General features: G+C 39.7%; 1 protein-coding gene across 1 annotated transcript in view; it reads right to left on the reverse strand.

Moving 5' to 3' along the window:
- The window catches only part of kcnj6 (potassium inwardly rectifying channel subfamily J member 6), a 49,420-nt gene extending 31,098 nt beyond the window's left edge, over window positions 1–18,322 (reverse strand). Inside the window, exon 1 of the mRNA XM_036524003.1 lies at window positions 18,249–18,322. The gene's annotated coding sequence lies outside the window, so the exon portion shown is untranslated. The remainder of the gene's footprint in view (window positions 1–18,248) is intronic.
- Window positions 18,323–23,441: the final 5,119 nt, after the last annotated feature.

Consider the following 23,441-nt stretch of genomic DNA (forward strand, 5'->3'; position numbering starts at 1 on the left):
TGCTTTATATATTCTTCATATTCTGACAATACATTCACTCCTTTTAAATGCTGACCAAGAGAAGCCGAGCATGAACCAGAGGCGGTACTCCTGTGAAGACCTGATCACAAAATACCGCACAATTCCCATGCAAAGACTCCAAACTTAAATTAATGAGCACTCAGTATAAATTGATTGCAGCTTGGTTAGAGATCAATTTAATTGGGGGGCTTTCAGCTCAAACAGCTCATTTCACTGCAGCAGCCTTTGCCAGAATGTGCCCATATGGAATGCAATCATACAATTATCCTGTGTTATTTGAAGAGGGGAGGACTCAATGATTTAACATAATGACTGAATGTAATGTATTCAGCTGTCATTTGTGTCACTTAATTGACACATTGTTTATGTAATTTATACCTGTTTGACAGCATGTTTGTGCCGGGTATTAATAATGCAATTCATGCAAAAAACATGCCATACTGACAAAGGCACCACTGGTACTGAGAACTTTCTTTGCTTTTATCATCCTCAATAAATATGAATTGGAGAGAAAAGATGAATTTCTTTCATTTTGTATACTGACTTTCTTGAGTTTTACACTTTACTGTCTGTCTTTTAATGTTCAATCGCATAGATTTTGCTTTAGTGATATCCCTTCCTCTGCATCTTTTACATGTCAGAAACATATGAACCCTTGATTTAATCAGCATGTACCATTAGCTGCATTTTACAAATCAACTCAAGCACTTGTAGATATAACACGTATAGCACGGTGGCTGAAGGGATGATGTGCTTAGGGGTAAAGGGCAAAACTGTGTTGCGTTGTAATGTATCATCCATAGAACATGCCTGTCTATAGACATTTATGTCCTGTGCTGTGTAGGAGCAATGGAGATTTCTTCCTCCAAACACAAAGACTCCCTTCTGCATCATCAGCCACCAAGACAATGCTCAAAAAATTGATAAATGGTCTCACATATTTATTTACAGTCCAGATTTTGTGGTTGCATTCAGTCCCAAAATACTTAAACCCTACAGTAGTACTGGAATCAGCAGCACATTAGCAGGAGGTAAGACTCAATCTGCCAAAATACAAACAATCAAAATCGTTTATTTTAGAATGGCAGAAATAAAACTAAGGTGCATCAGTAGAAAGGAATCTTAAACCTTTGAGAATAAAGCTTGTTTGCTGTTTTGTATTAGTTGGCCAAGGGAAGTTATTGGACCCGTATTTTGCTAGCCTCCTATGAGGGAGTGAAAGTAAGCTGGTTGTGTGTCACAGACATAATTGGTTACATAACACGGTTTGTTGTTTTCTCTCTGTTGTGAACCACAAGAGTCTGTTTAACTTGTAATTTTTGGAGGAAAAGACACTAAAATGCCACTGACAGAGTGAATTAGTGAATTATAATTATGCAAAGTATACAGCTTAGAAGTTACTTACAATAATTCAAGAAGATTTAAATAGAATGTAGAACTGGACAGACACCTGGAAATTAAATTGAATGTTGCCAAATACAAAGTCCTACATGAAGGCAATAACAATTTAAGCCAGGATTAGTTTACAGGAAGTACTCAATTAGAATGTGTGCAAAATGAAAACTGGTTTGGGTAAAATAAATGACCCAAGTCTGTATGGATTTGAAATTCTGCTGAAGAAATATGTTAAATAAGATACTGGGATATACTGTATATCAGAAGGCAGTGTGTACAAATCAAAGTTGCAATGTCAATGCTACGCAATGCCTTTTTCAGACTACATTTAGAGTACTAAACACTATCAACCAACCATACATTATGGAATACACGCAAATTAAAATGGAGATTAGCTGTTTGTGTGGCTTGACACAGGTCATGGGGTATTTCCAAATGGGCAACAACATATGCTCCCCTTGAGGTCACATCAACCACACTCACATGCAGTTCCAAGTTCCAGTTAACAGTGAAATTTATGTCACTGACGTTTACATGTTTATGTTTACAGGTACATTCATATTATGATGTTAACCTGAATATTGAAGTATTCTGTGACATGAATCATTTAAACACCTTATTCTGACAACCATAACTTGAATAAGATATTCCTGTTATGAGATACCCTAATACAATATGGGGTATTTCTCTTTTAGCAAAATATTGTAAACACTTTATTTGGATACATTTTATAAGCTTACATCTGTATTTGTTAAATGTTTTACAAGGAATCTCGGGTCAGAATTCACTCACTAGCTAGCTGTCATGACTAACAACAAGGGGACACTTTATCACCATAAGCTGCACTATATGGACAAAAGTATTCAGATGCCTGACCATTACACCAACAGGGACTGTAATGACATTGTATTCAAATACATATACTTTCCACACCAAACTCATCAAACCATTACTTTAAAGTCCTTGCTTTGTGCACTGGGGCACAGTCATATTGGAATAGAAAAGGGCCTTCCCCAAATTGTTGCCACAAAGTTGGAAGCATAGCATTGTCCAAAATGTCTTGGTATGCTGAAGCATTAAGATTGCCCTTCACTGGAGATAAGGGGCCTAGCCCAAACCCTGAAAAACAGGTGTGGCCACATACTTTTGTCCATATAGTGTATGTTACAATATTGCTAAGAACACACAGGATAATGACCTTCCAAGGTGTTCTCCCAAATAATAATTAGTGAAAAAACTGGCACCTGTCTTTAACAGGGCATATTCTAGATAATCTGATTACCATGTGCACAAGAATATTAGTGGTGGTCACATTTTACATTGCATGTAAACATTCCAAATATGACCACATCGAGGGTCTGGACCAATACCTGAAGTGTGTGCATGTAATCATATTTACTGTCTAGGGATCCATTCACTCAATGTAGCTCACAATACCATCCATACCAATCCACACAACTACTCTATACATGCAACTTTTTTCCATCAACAGCTTCTTTCATTCAAATGTTCAAGCTGTTTTTAACACAAGGCATTCAACAACTCGCTCGTTTTATCTTTCATATGCTGATGCCGTCTTCTTTGTTGGACCTCATCCATTGCATCACAGTGCAATTTTAAAGGCGATGTAGCTATATCCTCATTGTCCCACAGACAATGACCCTTTCCTCTCATCTGCAGCTACTTAGGTACTGCTCCCACTTGCTATTGCACTGCCCTTTGTGGCAGGATATATGTGCTGTCAACATATCACAGATGACCTGGCACCATCACTTTCGACCTGGGCTTGACCATTGTACGCACTGTTAGAGGCTTCCGTTCGCACCATTAAAATCAGACATTTAATCTCTTTAGTCTCAGCACAAGGAGACTCAGGGGGATTTGATTGAGGTTCTTAAAATTTTAAAAGGGATTAATAAAGAGGATTACAGAGGCTATTTCAAGTCTGTCAGCAGAACAAGAGGGCACAGGTGGAAATTAGTTCAAGGTAAATTTCTCATAAACAAGAAAATATTTTTTCACATAGATAGCTATTAATGCGTAAAATACCTTACCAGGACTCATAGCGGAAGCAGAGACCCATGAAGAGCTCAATACAAGGCTTGACACAGTGTTAGATATACTAAATAAAGAAAATAATGACATAAAATAATGAAAGCACAACATCTTCCTTACTTTTTGTAGTTTTTAATTGGTCTGATCTAGAATTAAATTCAATCATACATATAATATTGACTTTATCACAGAAACCTTCCCATCTCTCATAGAATATCAGATGCCAGAGAACCCTTTATGACCCCTTTTACACTGGCCTTGGAACTATGGCCTTGGAGTTGTCTGGGACTTCCTGGGTTTGCCTTTGATATAAATGGATCTACCCTGCAACCCGATCTGAACCCAATGGGACCTAACGAAACATGTCAGGTTTGGGCCTATAACGACATTATTATTGGCTAAGGTTCGCATTCAGCTCAGGTTGGGCTCAATGTTTCTGGATGTCATATTTTGAATGCACTGTAGCTCTAAAATCTGGGCAAAAATCTCATTTTCAAAAAAATATTTTTTTTTAAAGGGAATTACTGTTTTCCAAGTCCACCAAACATACCAAGTTTGAATGGAGGATTAATTAATTTATTTAGGCATTTAGACAGGACCAACTTATTTTGCCTGAGTGCTCTCTGTTTTCCTGAGAAGGACTTTTTGTTTTTTTGAACTGCTGAGTGGAATTTTCCCACTTTTTTTAACTTCTACAACCTTATTTCACTGTATAGTGCACTGTTTTCCCAAGGATGAACTGTAATGTGTCCATTTCTTCAGCTGCTGAACCTTGCACACTATGGGATTTATTAAGCTTTGTATGGAAATACCTTTATTCAATGATGGTACTGTAGAGAGGCTTTGGTAAAATTTTGATATATGTAAGGTGCTTTACGTGATTTTCTTTTAATTTCATTATTGCTAGTGTTTTTGTACCAGCGCCCCCAGTCAGGTTGCATTTGGTTCTACCATCGAGGAGGACAGTCAGCTGATGGGGCCTTTGACTGTAAGCACCCCGAAAACAGGGAAAAATCACATCATTATTTTTTGAACTTACCTGAACTCTGTCAATTACATTTTGTTGACTTTCATGTTCTCAGACTTTGTCGAATGGCCTCCTACTTATTCATCAGCAAACTGTGTAATCTGTGAGAGGCACAGAACTGAACAGGAGGGTCTTTTCTGATCATTTCACACGGTCAGCAAGCCCACGACTAGGGTGGCTCTTTGTAAGCAAAGGAACCCAGGAAATTATGGGGTTCATAGATTGGCATAAACAGGCCATTCTGAGGACAAAGTAGGGATTCAAATCCTCGGATGAAGCTGGTCTGATGGCTTCATCTTTTTAGATGATTCATCTCCTTTATTGTTTCGCCCTAGATTCTACTTTCTCTACGCTTTGTTTTAGCATGTCACTTATTTAAAACTTCCTATCATCTGCAGCACTGACCCCAAATGAGAAAGCACTGCAGCATCAGAGGTAGGACCTTCACAGGAGAATGTACTGTACTATTTTGCCCTTGCCCTACAGTATATTGCCCTTCCGTCAAAACAGCAGGCTATTTGCTTGCACATTCACAGAGCGTACTTCAAAGAAACACAAATAATATAGTTATTTCTAAACCTGATCTACTGACAGATTCTCCAGAGGAGAAGATCACAGTCGGCTTTGCTCTTCCAACATTTTTCTATGCCGATCATTTAACAGGATGCATGGCAGGACATCTGATTCACAAGAGCTTTGTTAGCATCTAGAATCTTATCTAAAACTTAAGAAAATTTCATCATACGCAGATGTTCAGAATAAGCAAATTGCAAATCTGTGTTAATGTCAAGTAATGAAGACCACACTACTCCAGTAATATAATAACCAAGCATATTCCAATCAATAAAGTTTAACTATAAGGCTGTAAATATTTATATAGTTTATGCCATGGAGAGATCAGCTGGGATTTGAGGGCTGATGACCACTCGGAGGCAGAGATAAGATGTTACAAACTAATTTATTAAACAAACACAGCCACAGAACTGCAAACAAGACAACGGCAATGAGAAACTCTACAGACTTAAACAAATCCCTGTCTACCTACCAAAGTCCCATGGTGAGGACCGCACTCAAATTTCAGTAGGTTCCCCTATTTCTGTCTGTGTCTGCCTCTCCCTGGCCCCTTGACTTTTGCCCCCACATCTTGAGTCATTGCTGCTATGGCCTTGGTAACCGTATCCCAACCTGAATTAAAGAAGACTCACAGAGATCTGATATTCTGATGAGAAAATCCCGAAGCATAATGTTTTACGCAGGGAGCATTTTTAAAAGCTTGTTTTAATCTACTGATTTATCAACAATGTTCTGTGTACCACATTGAAATAATCTCAGTTCCAATAGTTTGACTGAAGAAACAAGAGATAAATTTCCACGGGAGTCATACTTTAAACAGTGCCTAAATTATCAATCATGAGCACCAGGTGCCTGCCAGGGTGCTGATGGTATGTATCCTTGGGAACTGTAGTCTTTTTGTGGTTCCCCAAAAAATGACCTGCTTGCTCTTAAAGATGCATGCCTTTCTGTGGTCATTGCCTTCACTCTGCCACTACACACTGTATATCACACAAAGACACGCAGGCGTGCATGCACACATATAGTACGTGTGCGTGTATGGTGTGTGTGTGCGTGCATATCTCTGCAGCCTAGCATATATAAATAAAGGGAGATATATTAACATATAAATGTGGACTTCCACATTGGGGCTATGGCGACGCTGATAAGGCGCATCCTCGCTGCTCCTGCAGCTCGTCCCGTCTCTAGGCCTTCGGTTCTGATGCCGGAGCTTTATCACGGAGCGGGGTGACCATTATTTCTCGAGTTATTATCATTGCCACTACTCCGCAGGTGCAGGAAATCTGTCACAGTCCCCCAGCCAATGATATCAGCTATTATCCATGAAAAGGGTACCATCCATTAAATTCCTATACTCCTTTCACAGTGTGGAATGAGGGGTGCTCCCATGCCAACCTAGCAAAGCATATTCTTAAAAACAAAGAAACTGCTCTGATGATGCCACTAGTCATGCATTGCTACACTATGTTCATTTAACACTGTACAGCATATGCCATCTAGGCTTCGGGTTTGCACTATTTCAGCCAATGTACTGCACTTCCCAGCTGTCCACTGCCTTACACTGCAATACTCACTTGCTTTGCAGACAGTCTTCTGGGGGGGGGGACTTACAATACATTCAAAGCTTTTATCCTCACTGATGCACCAAAGAAATAGGAGTATCTTCAGACATTATCTCTATCTATCCCAATAAGCCATAATGTTTAGAACTGACCCCCTTCCCTTGAGCCTTACTCTTTATCTCACACAGATTGGCCTCAGCGTTTGGCCTTTCACTCTGTTCATGGAGATGATCATCACTGCACTGTTGTAGCATGTTATCCCTTCATACAGTACAGACCTGTATAAATATGTCACTGAAATAAGCAGTCAAACTGTTTTAGCCAAAGTTAAGGATACTTTTCCAATATAAGCGCTCCTGATAATAAGATTATTACCAAAAACTGTATGTTTTTGATTACAGGACAGCTACCATTTACATCTTAGAGTCTGTATACATAGATTTTGATGATCATGGCCACAAGTGATAATTACCAACTGAGAAAAGGCAAGTGGTCCACCACAATTTGTCGAACCCCCAGGAGAGAGCAGAGTTTGGTTTATGTTTTTAGCAGGAACAAATTCAAAAGGACAGGAATTCCACAAGAATCTGCATATGCATTGCTCACAGTAATATGACATTATGATCACTTTTTGAAAGAGACTTTATCTTTTGAGTGCAATTAACATTTGGGGTGTGAAGCTACAGTACAGTGTGTTTGTATTTATGCTGTCAGTATCATATTTTCACTCTGCCAGCTAAACTGCTCCCATAATATCTAATATGTACCTCTAAACAAAACAAAACAGACAAATCCACTTTATTATGATCAATGGTGGAGACATTTTGCCTTGACATAATTCTGAAATTGTGCTAGCTTTTTTTTTTTTTAATCCAGAACCAATTTGCGCTGCTGAACAACATTGTATTCTTTGACACTGACACTATATAAAAGAAAAGTATAAAACAGTAACATCCCATTTTATATGGTTAATGAACTTTCCCTTCCAATGTGCAGACAAAGAATGTTTTCCTGAAAATATTAGTGATTGTGTGTCTCTGTGCACCATGCAACTGAAGTCCCTAGTAGTACTACAACTGGTATTTTGCACAGTACTCATAGCTTTGTCCTGAAAGAGCAGGAAATTTTCAGCTAGCACAGAGACAGGCCTGCTTGCTTCTGACTGTAGAGGAGAACTTTACGGTCATATCGCACAGACAGATGTGTAAACATTTGTTGATGTAATTAATTAGCTCCCCCTCCCTCTCTACGGGGCCTTCACCTGAGCCTGATGCTGACGTCACCTGTGCTTCTCTCCCTCTTTGAAGCTGGAAACCAACGCTGAGTCACAATCCTCATATTCCATTATTTTATGTGTACGCCGCGTGCATGTTCTGCATCAAGATATTTAAATGCTGGTCAGTGTGTGTGTCTGAGTAAAATGTGTGTTCGTTTGTGTGTTTAGTATGTGTGCAGATGCAGGTATGAAATCTGTGTGTGAGTGTACAGTATGTGTGTAAATATATGTGTGTGTGTGTGTGTGTGTGTGTGTGCGCGTGCCCGTGCGTGAGAGTGTGTGTGCGCCAGCGTCCCTCCATCAAAGCTACAGAACGGCACGCTTTCTACAGCTGGACAATTTGGCTGCTTAATAGCGGGCTTCTAAATGTCTTCCCTATCTGAATAAACAAGCACCGCTTTTTCACGGTTTGTTACAAGCATTTTAAATTCATACTCGCGCTGAATCAAATGCAGAGGTAGCATTGGCAATGCTGCATTACTGCATTAGAAGATTCTCCAAATGGACAGCATGAAAAAAAAATCCAAATATTCATGAAGCCTCTCCAAAGATATAACCAGATGCTCCGTCCAATATAAATGACCACATTTCCATAGCTGTTGTGTGCAGAGGGAGCAACTTTATTGTTTTCAGATTGAAGCGGTGCAGATGTCCACGGCTGACTCTGTATAATAAGAACGCATATGTGCTGCACAAGGAGTGCAGGTCTTTATTCCAGCCGTGCAGATACTGTGCTCCCCGAGCGGATCGACACCACACACGGATTCTGTTGTAAGCCCCCCTCAGAACTTGTTCTTGTTGCTAAAAGAGGCAAAATGAACCCACTTAATTACGTCAGCCTAAAAAAAAGGGTACAATAATTATCCGTAATGGAAGAGAAGATGCGTAATTCTCATGTTTAAGGACTCTGCAATTGTGCTGATAATGACAAACATTGAATCACTTTCAATGAAATAATTAAGAAACTGAACTGGAAACAGTCATCTCCGCTGTCTCTGCAGCAGGCTGTTGTATTTAGGCCATTGTCCGACTGATGGCTTGCTGCCTAGAAAAATGCCTGAAGCCAATTTTCCCCGTCTTCTCAAACCAAGAGTAGAAAAAAACCCCAAAATACACAACAGTGCTGTGCAGGAACAGTGGAAACAATCTTTCTCTGGGCTACTTTAGTTGAAGAATCTCCCCACATAACCAAGCACCATAAAAGTTTTATCTCAGAGATATGCATATACTGTTATACTGCATATATAATGTTCTGTAATTCCTCTACCGGCTATACCAGTCATAAGGCAACCAAACAAATGCTGCTAGAAAATGCAACAAATGACAGATGCTCAGCTTTCGTGTCACCTTCCAAAGGGACACACATGCTTACTGATGTCAGATCACACATTTACAGTATATGTGTCATGTTATAATGTCATCACAAATCTAGCTTGCAAATGCTTAGACTGATCCTCAGAATAAGATACCTTCTGCTGTCCAGTGGGAACAACTGAATCCTTGAAACCAGTGTCCAGAGGTAGAGTACTATTTGTTACATAGTATATGGTGCAGCTGCAGTCTAAATACAGTGAATGAGAAAAGAGTCAAATTGTATGCCATGAACAGGAATTGAGCACTTCGAGACTATAGACAAATGCATTGGTCTTTAATGTAGAATACAATTTCACCTATTCATTTCTCTCTACACTGTAGAATTACATTGCACGTTAATAAGGACTTAACTATCTTCTCACCTTTGCTGTGCTGAAATCATCTCTTGCCCCCTTCTTTCACTTTCTCCCAGAGATGTGGGCAGTGCTGCCCTACTGTGCACTTTAAAAATGGCCTCCTCAGTCAAGCCTGCGGTACAGCCTGTTCATCGCACACAAAATTTTCAAGATGCAGCAAAAAGCACAACCTTTCAAGCACTGCATATTTGAAGGGAGGCTAATTTGCTTTCTAAAGATTCAAGCAGCCTTTCAAAAGCCCTGTGAACCATAGAATGGGGACCGCTCATTTCGATTTTCAAAGACCTCAATGTAAAGTTGGCATTACAGACTTTAAATTCGACTGAGAAATGGCATTCAATGATTCCGTACCATGTTTCTACCACTAACTAAGCAGATCACTGGGCACATCATATTCTGCAAGTGACGGTGATGTCACGGCATAAACAGATGTGATGTTTGCCTGCAGAAAGAATGACGATTAAATTGTTGAGTATATATCTCTCATGTGTGTTTTCACACCTTTTTAATATTTGTAAATTTAAATAAAGAAATGTATGTGTGCATCAAATACAGCATAATTCTACTGGCATGCAGACACAGACTGTATATCAAACATAGCTTTTTTATGAATTTGGCAAAAAAATAAACAAATGAAAGAATGAATGTTTTATGTAACTACATGTAAAAAACTGACAGCACATAAAACTATTGAAACATATATGGCTTACCTTTACTGGAGATACAAAGAGAGTATCAGAGACTATGAGAGAAATACCTAAAGCTGTGGTTCATTATGTCTAATCAGTTGAGGGAATGAAGAGACTTTCATGAACATGAATTGCTGGAACATGTAGGTAGGAGGAGATGGGCACTTTATAATCCTTCATTATGAGAAAGAGAGATAAAGGTAAAAAAAAATGAACAGAAATTTAAAGCCCTTTCTTTTACCTAAACCCAAACTGCTGTACTGCTTCCTTGTTACGAGACTGGGAAGGTCAGGTTTTATTAAGTACAGAAAGTTTAATAACTAATAACCTGGGGAAGATAAATTACACCACCTGCCATAACGTGTCAGACGCTGCCAGAGCGATGGCAGGCTCTGGAGTCGAGAAATAAAAGGGCCGTCAGTTTTAACAGTGAAAATTTCCCTCTTCACCGTGGCTCAGGTGTGCTGTCTGCACCTGACCCCAGCTGGTCTCCTCTCCCAGCGGACTCTTCGATGAATCCCTGCCTCTCCAGCCTTTGAGATTTCAGAGGAAACAATGCTGACGCTGCAAGCGTTTCTTGTGGAATGGCCATTATTACAATGCCATTTTTTAAGTATGACCACCTATATATTCACCAAGGGAAGAAAATCATGTGGTAATTACACCTTTAAATCATTAAAGCGGTTATGTCTGTCTGTTAAGAGGCCCTGTCTCTGACCTAACCTTTCAATGCCCCTCTCTCCTTTCACATCAAGTTAATTTCCATAGCACTCCCCTGAATCAATAACTTGTCACCGAAGTAATCAATCAGAGGAGCCCGCCATTTCAGGGGCTCAAGAGCAAATCATCTCTGGCCAGCAGGGGCCAATCTTCAGACCTGGCAAATCCAGGCCATGAGAGCTTGCGCATATAAAAATATATTTCATCATGGTGGAACGTTCTGTCCAAGGCACATAAGCTGGGACAGTGGATATATTGCCCTCATATTGATACGTAATACACACGTCCAGATAGCAAAGCCTTATAATAAGCAATTTCAAACACTTGGATAATTGAAGCATTTACCTATGAGAGAGATGGGTCCAGTTCAGGCATGGTATGGTAGCTATGTTGACAAAGATCAATTTGGAATTTGATGAGTATGAAGATATTTATTACATATCATAGTGTTGTGTACTGAAGTCCTACAGTTGTTAATGCCTCTAAATATTTTCTTCTATGCACTTTACATATTTTCTTTTCAGGTTGCCCCTTTTTAACTGATGTCCTATGGAATGACCTCTGAAGTTGAACATTGTCATAGCCATGATTTCCTGGACATACCCTGATTAAGAGACTTAACACACTTGAATTGAATTATTACTACTTGACTTACAAACAAAAGGCTATTTAATAGACTTCTGCAGAAGCAGTAAGTTTCTTTGATCTTGATTTCATAATGTAATGTGATAAAATCACATCAAAGGAGATGAAATGAATTGATACGACCTTCCCCTCATTATGGGGGCCTTAGGACATAAGAGGCACAGGAGCATTTTGTTAAACTGGTTATTTTAAGCTTATAGTGAAGCTTCAAACAATCTCTGGGTGACTGACTTCAAAGAGCCGCCTCAAACGACTGGGTCTAAATGTACTGTCTGAGGTAGGCAAATTTACCATTGAAGATAATTATTTACAAAACCTTAAATGTCTGCATGGTTTCTACAAACTAATGAAACCATTTTCCTCATAATTTTATGGAGGGAAGTCACTTTAAGGTGACCTGCTATGCTTTGTTATGCCTGTTATGCTTTGGGCCTCAGATAAATTACACATTCTAATTCTGCATCTAATTATACAGGATAAACTTGCAATCTGGGAAATACGTGCTCAGTTGGTGAGTGGTTGAAGGGGAGAGAAGGACATGCAAAAGGTGAATGGATGATAACTGTTCAGATATCAGTCACAGAAGTAGAGGATGTCCTGTGCTTAAAGGGGGATGAGAATTCTGTGATAAACTGTGATGGCTTGCTTTTGGCTGCCCTGGGATTCAAGCCTCAGATGACTGTGGAGTCCCAGATGTCACCTTGGGGCTTGGACCCAATGAAGTCAAAAACTAGCAAACACAGAGGTCCCCTACGCAGCCCCAGCTGGGAAAGCACTTAATGCTGAGAGAGCCTAGAGTGGCTGCACCTGAGACGACCTGCACCTCAACACCACTGGGTACAGGGGAACAGCTATTCATATTAATTTGACAAACTGAGTTAGATTGGATTAGATTTATGCATTTCCTCATTGATTACACAAATCACCTATGTTAAACTGATCCATTCTTTTTTGTGGATTTATTGCAACAAAACACTGCAGTGCTTCCTCATGGGTCACCTAAATTACTGTACTGCACTGAATGCCTCCCCCTCACCTCTTTCATCTGGGTATGGACAGTAACCACTGGATACAATGAAATTCAAACTGTCCTGAACATATGCCTACAAGGTGTTTGACTCAGCAGAAAGACAGGGAGAATGTGTGAAGCAGAAATGCAGTTAGTTACGAAATGCAGTCAACAAATACTTGTCTGTTTTTTTCTATCCCAGAAACCATAGCCCCTCTCTTCCACATATCTTTAGATTTCTGTTTGCAAAAATGTACTTGCAGTGCAGTGTCCACCACAGGGGCAGAAATATTGAATGTATTCCATTTTCAGGATGTTACAGAATGTTTACACACAAGTGTATCTTTCCCTGTGTTTGCTTTTGGATGTCCAGGCTACTGTTTCACCTCATCATGACAGAGGAGTGATGGCCCACCATCACCATCAATGTAACATCCCTCCACCCACACCCACACCACAGCGCGCACATGAATCATCATTATAATTTTCAATGAAATTGAGTATCATCTATCAGAATGTGTCTGCTGATAGTGTCACTGTACGGTTTTTTTTTTATTCCTCACATGCATACGATACTCTCACTATGAAGCCAATTGTTCAGTCCACAACATTCCTTATTTTTCCCCACTCCCCTCTGTGGGTCACAAGGCCCCTCTGCAGGAGCACCATTAAATATTAAGTGCGCTTTTCTACGAGTGCCTGCAGGAGATCGGTAATTAAGTACAATTGCAGTGAGCGCTGACATGTTGAACTGCTGCAAGGAGACCACTGGGTATGTAGCTTTACGGTAGCTCGTGGCCCACTGCACTGCAGCGGCACAGCGAGTTCATGACGGAGCGTGAACCTGCTTAAAGACATGCTGACGCGTGACTGTCGCCCTCGCCAACCCCAAACCTGCTTCCCTTTCAAAGCAGATCCACTTATGCGTTCACTGATGGCATGGAGAGGGATGCACTGCGCCAGCACCAGGATGGAAAGTGGAGAGCTTCACAGCACGATGGGGAACTGCAACACAGCTCTGTGTGCCATGACTTTCAGCAGTAACTAGATCCTGTACAGTGTGACGAGGCATCCAATATTTTAGCTCGTGCTACTCCATCGCACTGCTCTTTTTTTTTTTTTACATGAGCATAAATCAGCATGAGCAAACGTAATATGATTCTACTCTCCATTGCCCTGCTGTGCTTGACCTCCATTTTTTCTTTTAAATGAGATGTGGACTTTATACCGGCTTGTAAGCAAGACACACACTAGCTAATTCCCTCCTTAAAAATGAAGCCGGAAATTGTCTGCCGTTTTCAATCACAGAGGCAATTGATTTCAGCTTTCACTGCCATTCTCATACTCACAATATTCAGTGTTTGATCTCTCAATGATCCACTCAGGGCTTGAACTCCTCTTGCTGTTGTGTGTCACCTCATTTGCTACTTTGAATGTATCTACATTAAGAACACCACAGTGTCAATGTCCAGCCATGCTTGCTCAAAACAGCACATTTCAGACAAGCTTGCTATACACTCTCATGCAATTGTCCTTTACGATACACTGTCATGCAATTAAATTAATGGAAAAACCTTTGCCTTTAGTACACATTAACACGTGAAAAAGAATACACTTTCAAAGAAAGCCAAGGCATATCTGCAAATGTCCATATGGGCTCATGTGACTACAGTGATTACAACTTCATTCCCTCAGAAACATCACAGAAATTGGCCCTCACCCCTCACATCATAAATCACCTTTGTGACTCCAGGAGGTTTAATATTCGAACATCCCTCGCTGCGTTAAGGCGGTTTGTCTGAGGGAAAAATTCCTTGGTTTCACCAGGGGAATATGAGCTCGGCAGCAATGATCTCCATGGTAACGCGCAGCTCAATCCATCAAGCGCTCACAATGGCAGATGCACAATGTGTATGAAGTGGCATCATTCCGCTGGGGTCTCAGACATATTGATTGATTTATTTTTATGTCTCTGCTTCCCATCCCCTGCTGACCACTACACCACACAGACCTGATCCAACACCGGCCACCCAAGAGAACAACCCTCCAGTCATAACGACTCCACAGGGAAATTGGGACTACACACACCGACATGTACACACTCAGTGTGTGTCAGTCTGCTCGCCTCTAAATATAAAATAATGCATTGTGAACTCTTACTTCATCAGTATTGTGACCACATGACTTTCATGTTGCATAGTGGGAAAAAACATTATATGGAGGGTGTAGTTAGAAAAGTGTCTGTCTGTACAGTACAAGGTACAGTAATCGCTTGGTATAAAATATCTAAACATCATTATTTTTCCAGCAGACATTTGTAAGTTAACTATAGGCCATGTTAGAGTTTGAGATACAGCATGTGAAATGTTGATGAATCTAGATTTTTAATAAAAAGCTGTTATTCTTTTTTGAAATAGTATTGTTGTCTAGTATTCTTGTCTATTTCGAATTATAAACACCCTAAGATCACTTCATGTTCAATCTTTATTTACTTGGTTCTAACTGTCCTATATAAGTTCACAAAACATGAGTTATTTCAAAGGCATTTAACAATTAAGTCTGTTCAAAACAGAGTCTTGCTCTGGCTAAACATTGGTTGTGCTCATATGAAATGTACTAGCGTCAGTAATTCATCCAAAATGTTTAACATAACGATGCCAAATTAAATGCCATTCATACTGTGCTTTGATTTACACTTTTTCAGTTTTAGTGCTCAGGCCTCTGGCTCTGCGACTCCCTTCTTGAGACCAGAGGAATCAACACCCTAGAAAATTGGCTACAGCAACTTCTGAACTCCTACTCAGCAGGACACCTCTACTGAATTGCTCTATAATTACAAAATCCACAATTACAAGGAGTTACCTCTGGTAGAAAACAACCAGACATCTACCGCACATCAAAATAAATGCTTTCTCTTTCCCTAAAGTAAACACACAGGCATACACACATGTAAAGGCCAGAGCCTTTTCGGCGTTCTTATGCATGAGAGTGCTAAAATGCCGAAGGCCCGGGCAAGACATTCGCTGTCCAAGGTACTGAACAAATCCACTCAACAAATTCAATATTTTGCAACAAATTAAAATCAAGGGAGCATGATGATGATTTCTGCTCACCCCGAGCATCCCACTTTTCACGTAAATAAAACGCTGAATGTTAAATGAATACGGATAATCACGATGATTCCGAGCAAATACAACTATGGCGAAAAGGAATGACAGAAGATGCTCGCGGCAAAGAAACTGAACACAGCTTATAGAAAAAGTAGTTATGTCAGACTGGCTAGCGAAATTATATAGCTTTAAACTACTTTTCATAAAGCAAGAGATCCTTAGGTGCATGTTGAGAGATACGTTGCAGGCGCTTACCTCCAAATTCAAATTCAAAAATAATGTGTGTTTAACCAGGGATTTATTATTTAAATAGATTCAATGTTTCTATGTGTTAATGTCCATTCAGATATATGGGCTATAAACTTCAGGAGAACACATGAAATAATTGTGAACGCAGTTCTTAACATTTTCCTCATCGAGGAAAAGCTGTCCAATGGTTACCGATATCCAGGCCTGCAGACTTGACTAAATTATGATCATACATCATTGTGGTTAATTCTAATTAATACCACTAACTTTCATATCTTCATGCGGAACCGTAAATAGGCCATACCTCTAGATACATTTTGAAGCCAGTGCTCTAGTTAGCCCTCCTTTGGACATTTGAAAACCCATGATGTTCAAATAAATGTTTTCTGTAGTTGGCATCGAAGTCATACCTCAGGCTTTAAATGTCAGAATACGTAGAACTTCCCTAGTAAATAGCACGCTTGTGGGTGCATCGACGAACAGTATTGAAATAAGTCAATATAACCGTTTACACGACAACATTTATTCGTTTAGAAATCAAATGCTTTTATCATGCGTGTTCGTCCATTGGTCTTCTTGGGAACGTTTTGCCACATTGCATTTGGCCCAAAGCGAGGCCGTGTCTTAATGCAAAAAGCCACCGTCGTTAGCTGGTTTTAATTCTGCAAATCCCAAGTTAGACTGAAATTTGCGGGAACACAGTACATGCCATATAAATAAACGGAGTGTAGCGTAAGGAACATCATATACTTCCGCATGTTTCAATGTTTCAGAGTCTATAACAAAATACCGAATTTGTCTTGGTTTGTTAGTCTGCCGTACTCGTGGTGAAGTCCTATCACAAATAAGACAATACAATGTGCTCAGCCTAGCGAGTGGAACGTTTATTGGATCTCTCAGTAAGTTGAGAAACTGAGTTTTATCAGATGATAGTTTCTTTCGGGAGTGAAAGTACCGCGAGTGTATTGCTGGAGTACACCTGGAGTGCGCCTGTTTAATCTGTACCCAAATGGCTACTTTTCATCCACGGTGTCGGCAAGCAACAGGCTTTGCTCAGCGTCGACGCCTGCGGTTCACTCACCCCGCTTTGTTTCTCTGAAGAGAAGACTATGTTTTAGACCGTGCCCCTCTTCGTCTCAAGAGCAGACAGCAGTTTTCAGGCTTCGCTGTGCACGTCACTCTATCTTTCGCTTTGTCCTGACACCGGACCGACTCCCTTCCTCCGAGTGAGCTGCGCGCACTCTCCATGGTTTTGAATGAGAGATTTCCAGGTCGCCATGGAGATGGAGGGAGCTCTTATCCAGACTAGAATAGGTATCAGTTCATTAGCAAATACCTCACCGAGCCGGCACCCACATTAATTTATTTGAGCAGCTGTATGTTTAAATTATAATAAATATTGAGCACATGTTTATAAAAAATCCTAAACATCCCCACGCACTATGCACCCCATTACATTAACAACGGACTTAACTGTTGGTAATATAAACAGTTTAATAAGCTGAACGCATTAGGCCTACGTGTAGCTAATCAAACTGGAACCCGGTGTCATACAATAAACAAGTGTGACGTTATCGTGGCTGTGGGGTGGCCAACTTTTCTTAAAAAACGCAAGACAATGTGTTACTTTGACAGGCTTTCGGTCACCGAAACAATGGAAGCACAGACCACAGGGTCCTGAAAAACGCTCAAGACGTTGCTACAATATAAAGCTAGTTGAAGAATAAGTACTGCGTGTATTTCTACCAGTCCTTACAGTGCATAGTCTTTGCAGTAGGTGGAACACATCAAGTGTATACGACAGTTTAATAAGCGCTATTGCAAATGTACCTCCAGTGTATAATTTAATGTGCGGATAAGGCTTTTAAAATCACATCATTTGTTGTGTTATCCCCTCAAAGAAAATTATTTCGGTTGTTGCCTTTCCCCATAGTCACTACACTGTTGACGATGGTTGGATTTCCCTAGATTACCATCGATCCTCACGCAATCGCACAATTCAAATTTGCAAATAAAACAGAACGCGAGACTATGCCAGTGTTATATAACTGAGTCTTTCACTCTTAATACACTCGTTGGAGATGTTCTTAAGTCATTCTTCATATTCCCTAAATATAATCGATGGGATGTGCAAAGCACACAGTGTAGAGGAGAAGAGAGAGACACCAGATAAACAATTTTACATACCTAATTGATAGACGCTGCGCTCATTCATTCATGATCCTCCGTTTTACAGTTACGCCAGGGTTCACGAAGGTTGGTGATTCACATACAGCGACGTATAAGAGTTGTTAATATCACCATTTCCCCCACATCTCGTGGAAAAATCCATCTCCTGTCATTCTGTCATGTCCCCTTGTGTTGAGCTCGACCAGAGAGAGAGAGAGAAAGAGAGAGAGAGAGCAAGAGAGAGCGAGTGAGAGTGTATGTGTGTGTGCGAGAGAGGGAGAGAGAAAGAGGGAGAGTAAGGCGCTTCTGGATCCCTGTGGTCTTGGATGTAAGGACAGAGTTGACGGTTTGTTAGGTGTTACTGAGATCATCACAGCGGCATGGAAGGTTAATGCAGAGGAAATACTCTCGTGGGAGACACATCGCAAGGCAAGAATCACGTAAGGAAACGTCATCCGTTTGAATTCAAAGACCATATAGTTTTTTTGCCTAACGCTACAAGCCACTAGCCTACGTACAGCGAGGAGTGCATCTGAAACAGTGCCAATGCTAGGAATGAGGACGACTCCTAGTTTTTAGATACTGTGTTTTTGAAGATCAATCTCTCTCTCTCTCTCTCTCTCTCTCTCTCTCTCTCTCTCTTTCTCTCTCTCTTTCTCTCTGTGTGTGTGTGTGTGTGTGTGATAGAGAGGAAGAGAGACTGCAGGCATGTGAAATCTTGAAACTCCAGTCCGTTTTAATATACAAACTACTGTACAGTAAGCAGTGCACAATTATACCACAATACGCTGTATGCAATAAAATATATCAGAGGAATAACGTTAGCACCACAGGAAATATACCTGTTTTCAGCAAACCTGATGTGTTCTCAGACATTGTGGAAAGGCTTCAAGTAGTCTGCAATATGGGCCACAAAACACTGTAGTAAAAATATGACAGCATAAATATTTACTCTTTCATTGTGAACTGATGTCTGTTTAATTCTCCAGAGGCAGGTGAAACTGAATCCTTCTCTCAGCTTCATTGTTCCTCTCATTTCTTGTAAGCATATGTAAGTAGTATTTATTTCAGACCACCTTTCTAATTCTAGTAGTTTACAGTTTGTGGCAAACAATTGTGCTAAATTCAAGCAACTCAATATCCAGCAATAGCAACTACTTAGTCAAACCATTCATTTGATTACTATTGTTAAAATGAACAAAAATGAAAAAAAAAAAAAAAACAATTGCATAAAATGTATTTATTGTGAAAATTGATGATATCCTTTGATGTGCAGATTAAAACAAACAAAATGCTATTTGCACAGGAGCAAATAATTAGTGCTTCGGAACCTTTCTTGTCCAGTAGCACAACTCAAATGATGATGAAAATGGTAAAAGGCTTGGTACTGCCATATTTTGGCAAAGATTATAATTCTATTTATGGTGCAGAGTCAAGATGTGATGTTTTCAGTATTATAGCACTGAGAGTGGTCACTTGCTTTCTATATAATATTAATAGCCTGTTGAAATCTGAAACATCTGAATATTTACATGTTTACAAAGGGTACAATATCAGCGTTCTGTTTCGTCATCATCCTTTTTTTAAAAGTACTTTGTTAATATTGGTGTGTAATAAAAGAAAGCATGATCAGGTTTAGATTTCAGTGCGGTTGAAGACATTAAGCACAACTCTTTAAGGATTCATGAATTTATCATAACACTGCCATTGACAACCAGATAATAAACACACTCTGCATTTCTAGCACTGTTTCTGTATGTCTGAAAGTACACTAGATGCTGCAGTTTTGACATACCTACCGAGGATGTTTGTATTGGTATTAACAATGGGTGCTGTTTCCAATATATTGGAAAATTCTATATATATATAAAGTTCTCTCACTGCATTCCATGACCAAAATATTAAATGAATAAAAAAGTAGGTGAAAATCCTAACTTAGACCATGAGGGAATGCAGAGTAATACCCCCTAAATAATAAACACCCTCTATACCTACATCTTCTGTTCCCTTGTTTAGTGCATGTTGGGAATAAAATATCAATAGTCACCTTTATTTTAAAAAAATTGCATTGTTTTAGTCAAATGCCTTTTGAAGTGGCATTTTTGACATTTGAGCAAATTAGTTACAGTCACTCATTACTTTTTTATATTGCTAGTAATTGTCTTATTTTGTAAAATCAGAAACATAATAGATGGTTAAAGTAGCACCAACCTAAAAGTTCAGCCACAAACTGAAAAACCATAGCATGCTGGTGGAAAACTCCCAGCTAAACACTAAGCAACCATCATTCACAAAGAGTTTGCTGAGCCAAAATAGGGGTATAGAATTCTTCCCATGAGTAGCCACATATTTATTTGATGGCTGAGTGATATAATTTGGAAAATAATGACAAACATGACAATCAAATATCTAAATATAGTTTCATTGTAAACCCTCATATAGGATGCAGTGGTTATTATACATGAAAAGCAGAGAGAGCCTTAAAAATCCAAATTGAAGGTTTCAATGTAACAGGTTTTAGAATATGAATGCTGATAACAAGTCTATATTCATGTGCAATGATTGGATATTTTTTCTCAACAATTCACAATACACTCTATCCATATTAATACAACATAAGATACACGCAACTGCTAAAAATAGGTTTACATGCACATCAGTCACTCATGAAGAGCATGAGAAGACAGACAGTGTCCAGAATCTGTTCCATTTCATTGGCTGATTGGTGTTTAAAGGATCTTTACAAAATTAGAGGCTTTCTGTGTGTGGGAGGTGGGGGTTGATGCCATTTGTTTACAACAGTCACTGGTTTACTAGCTGTGGTTCATATATCATTGATTAATTGTGCAGAATTGTAATTTACATGATTGGACTCCCACTAACAATATTAAAGCTGTTGTAAGACTAGATGCTGGATATGACTTTGTTCAATATATTCAGCAGGCTTAAACACAATGAGTTTTTCTTGCAAATGTGATAAATCTTTTTTTGTCGTTTTCAAAGGGAGGAGTGGGTTGGAGATGTGATACAGAAGTGTTTCTGGCCTCCTAGATCTCGGGGAAAATTCCTACACCTTAGCAGAACAGAAGTGAACTAGAATTCAGCATTAGTCATGCATGGATTAGCAGCGGCTGTTCTGTGAATGACTCTTTTTCATATCCAAGGGAGGCAACAAGGCGTGCATTGGCAGACAACGCCTATGATGCAAGTGATATAAAGCCCATGGGACCGCCTGGCAGACCTGGAGGCAACACCGGCATAATGGAAGAACCTTGAAATCACATGCCACACAAAAGGAACTGGATTGAGGCCTGGATTCAGTTTATGTCATTATAAGGGAAAGTGCATGCAATAAAATAAAAATAAAAACAAACCTAGGATTCAATCAGTATTTTTGTCAACTTTGACTCTTCCCAAATTTAGTGAAGCAAATTGTGTTTGCAGGTCCAGTCCAGTCTAGTAAAAGAGATTCTGAGCAGTTTCAGGAGAAGGTCTTTGGATGAAATGAACTGGGTAGATGCTAACCCCACTTTGCCTTGTACGAGTAGTTTTTCGAATAATGTCACGAGTGGAATTGTGTGTGGTAACTGTGGTCTCAAAGAGGCCATGGGGAACTGCATGATTAATCTTTTGCTTTTGTCAGAAAGCAGCTTGAGGGTATTATCTGACAAGAAAAAAGTAATTAGTAGCTTTCAAGACAGTCAAAAACATTTTCCCTCCCAATTAATTCGGGTAGCAATATGTCAACAGTGTCTGTTTCCTGCAGTTCATCAAAAAGTAAGAATCTTTACTTGAAACAGCAGCATGGGGAATTGGTACGCCTAAAAACCTGCACCTCTACTGCTAGCTGCTAAATGAGAACATACCAAATCTTACTATGGATGTTATCATGACCATACTAAATGAAGATAGGCATGAAGCATTAAATTATAATGGATAATACAAAGTCTAAAGTGCACCAGCCCCAGCTGTGGATGTATTTCTTAAATTGATATTATCTGAATGAAATTGTATTCACTTGTTTATTCATTTATTCAGTTTGCATGTTGCATCAGTGTTTTGGGGGAATAATTAAACACTGCTCCAGGGTACAATATTTGATTTATGGTTTGTATCCAACCCACAGTCCCAGCAATCTCAAGTGCAGTGCCATGGTCACTACTCCATATTGATAATTTGGGGGTTTATTTTCATAATTTAGATTTGTTGCTATGGTAGCACCCCTAAGGCACATTGTATTATATATGGACATGAATTTTGGAAATGTTACATAACCCAAAACCGTTATTTTCCCACCTTCCCCTGGGAGAAGTGATAGGTTTGTGTAGAGAGTAGAGTACAGCTCCTGCATCACTTCTGTGTAATTTAAAAGAGCACAGTAAAGGTGTATTGTCAAAAAAGAGCTGGAGAACTAGATAATATTTCACGTCAGGTCCCCAATAAAAAGTACAGCAGCAACACGGACCCACTCAAACCTATAAAAGAGTACTAATACACCCACCTTTACACCCTCTGTCTGTATAAAAATATACTTGGAAAAGTACAGAATTTGTATGGCAAGGGTATGGTCTTAGTGCTAAAGATCTTGGTGGAGCTTTGAGGTCACTGACTCCAAAAGTGAAAACTGAGGAGACAGCCTTGTCACTTTGACATTTCCTAGTTTTCCTAGTTGTGTCTGAGGCTGTTCTTTGCCTGAGTGCCTGATTTTGTTCACCTCTGTCTTTCAGATAGTTCCAGATTACTCCGCCTGAGATGCATTAACAAACAACACATTCCGCCTGCTGCAATGCCAAGTCTGCCAAACTTCCCACTTAGACACAAACACACTATCTTGTGCAGACATTCTTTCTGGGTTGAAAATACATGTTCTGTCCGAAGGAGACACCATCATCTTACACTGAATTTGCTTCTATGCAGGCTTCCATCTGCCTTGGCGTTCCTTTAAACTCATCCAGTCTCTGTGTCTGTCTATTCTTGGTGCCCTGGGGGAATGGATCACCATCACTTTAAATAGAGCTCTAATTTCAAACTTCAGCAGTCATTATGTGTATTTTTTGCCTGTAGGGATTCAGTCACTCTGTGCCCCTGTTTGACTGGAGTACCGTAGCGGAGAGGGGGAATGGTAGAGTTTTTGAACAGAAGTGTAATAGCCAAAAGGTACACTAAAGGGACTCACTTTGTGCAAAAAGACCAACATCTGCCATTGACAAA

This window comes from Megalops cyprinoides, chromosome 3 (assembly GCF_013368585.1).
Source record: "Megalops cyprinoides isolate fMegCyp1 chromosome 3, fMegCyp1.pri, whole genome shotgun sequence".
Lineage (NCBI taxonomy): Eukaryota > Metazoa > Chordata > Actinopteri > Elopiformes > Megalopidae > Megalops > Megalops cyprinoides.